This window comes from Morone saxatilis, unplaced genomic scaffold, assembly GCF_004916995.1.
Source record: "Morone saxatilis isolate NCDOM2014 unplaced genomic scaffold, NCSU_SB_2.0 Contig16, whole genome shotgun sequence".
NCBI classification, from domain to species: domain Eukaryota; kingdom Metazoa; phylum Chordata; class Actinopteri; family Moronidae; genus Morone; species Morone saxatilis.
The window spans coordinates 21,436,965-21,439,391 of record NW_023339718.1 but is presented as its reverse complement, the minus strand read 5'-3'; positions in this window follow the sequence as shown (position 1 = coordinate 21,439,391).

Genomic DNA, 2,427 nt, shown 5'->3' with positions numbered 1-2,427 from the left:
GCACTGAGGGCCCAGATGTCAACACACACACATACATACACACACGCAGACGCATCAGTGTGTGTTAACATGTTGTTCTACATGTGATAACACGTGTCGTCTGTCTGCAGTCGACCTCCAGCGGGTTCTGTTCGCTCTGTACGTTCTCTCTCTCTCTCTCTTTCTCTCTCCTGCGCCCCGCGTTCTCTCAGCTTTTTACTTTTCATTGGAATATTGGCTTTTATTCCAAAGTCATACTTCAAATTAAATTAATTCTTATTTCATTTATTACACACATTGCACTTTTTGCGTGTTTAAGAAAATTCTAACAGTTTTTTGCATGTGTGAAGTTTGGGAATGTAAGTACTTTATTTAAGTAACATTTGGAACTACTTGTACATTACTTGAGTATTTTATTCTACTACTTTCTCCCTCTATATGCAGCTCTTGTTACAGAATCTACACACAAAACATATCAGCTTGTAAAATACACCACGGTTATAGATTCAAATACCAAAAAGTACATAAAGTAGTTGAAATGAGTAATCAATTCTGAACCAATAATATGGAGTTAAACTGAAGGGCCGTCCTGCCTAATGGATACATTTGATACTTTACAGTAGTGTTTCTAATATTTCTGTACTTATTTAGCCAAAGGAGCTGAAATCTGTTGGGAAATGATGCAGTCTGCAAAAAGCAAAAGGTTTTACATTTAGGAAAGTGCAAGTGTTTAATAAATCTTAGAATGTGTTTGTTTGAATCAGAAATATGTGTATGTATGTATACTACTCCACCAAGCAGTGATCAATATTTCAAATATTGAGATATTTGTGTCTTATATCTGTTCATATTTATATGTGCAGTACCAATCACAACAGAGGCTCCGGGCTGAATTCATACAGGAACAGAATCAGTTTCATTTGCTGAGAAACAAACAGACGTTGTCCGAATTTCAATGAATAGTTTGATGCTTTGATTTAATTACATTAAAATTGTAAAAAAAAGTTAAATCAATATTTCAATTCGATGTTTAATCACTTCATATATGTGAATATACTTGTACTGATGAATTAAAGTTTATCTGTATTTACAAAATGTGTGAACATAAAAATAAAATAAACAGTATTAGAAATGATTTAATCTTCTTCTAATCGGGGTAAACATCTCTCTAGTGGCTCTCTGCTCTGTCATTGTTTTAATAAATATAAAACATATAAACAACAATTACACAACAAATGCTATTTGAAAATAATTTATTGCAGACAAACAGGAATCAGAGTCGTCTCTGATGATAAAAAATAAATTAATGCGTCACAGCGTCTGCAGGTCAGAGGACTGTTTGGAGGCTTTTCTGAGGCTGCAGCGCCACCTGCTGTCAGAACACACATCATTAACACTTTACAGACTGTACATGAACTCATCACCACGTCCTCCAATAACCTAACAACAGGTCTGATTCAGGGTCAGTAATGCTGCAGATGGGAGTTCTCTGATGCTCTTATTAAAGGAACAAATGCTTTCACTTCATTTCTGTGAAACATGATAAGAGATCATTCAGCACAGTTGATATTTAATCTATTTCAGAGTTTTTGTGAAAGTTGAATTATTGTTTCGTCTCCTTGGTGATGCTCTGTTGGATATCTTTCAAACAGCTGTGCTGCCTGAAACTCTAATCCAGAGAACTAACAAGCAGATGTGGATTAATCTGCCCGTTTCTTTCTTTAATAACTGTTTGTCAGTAAATACTCATCACAAGTTCTCAGAGCTCTAGATGAAGTTTTCAAACGGCTTGTTTTGTCTGATCAGCAGCCCAAAAATCTTTACGATCACAGAAGAAGCGGCGTTTCAGAAGCTGGAACCAGTGACAGTGTTTCAAACTATTCATTTATCAGTGATTAATGTTCTGACATCAAACTGATCCTGTCAGCTCTGGACGCTGAGGAAGGGATGGTCAGAGCACCTTGAACGCATCAACAGGAGCACGCTCACAAAATGAACTGAAAGAAGAAGAGCATCTAAAAGGGCGCGGTGTCGTTGGTAGTTGTAGTTTTAAGGTTCAGACATGTAAAACTAGTGGTATGATCCTTTAAAAAGGTAATGTTCACATAAGTCCATATTAATACAATACTCACACAGTGTACACTGACAGGTATCGTATAGTAAGAGATCGTAGACCGTAGCTTCTTTGATTTTTTTCCACAGAACATCAGATCTCACAATCTGGACAGGAGGAACAGTGACCTCTGGGAGTGTTGTATTAAAACTGTGAACTTTTCCTTTAAAGGATGTTGGCTGAGGATTATTAAAATGGCACCAAACATAAAATAACACTGACATAAAAAGACATCAAAAGAGCATTTGATTTGTTCAGCGAGAGAATGAATCTCTGAAACCTCCTTCACACAAACATAAATATTTCAATCCACAAACAAACAAACAAACATTCAC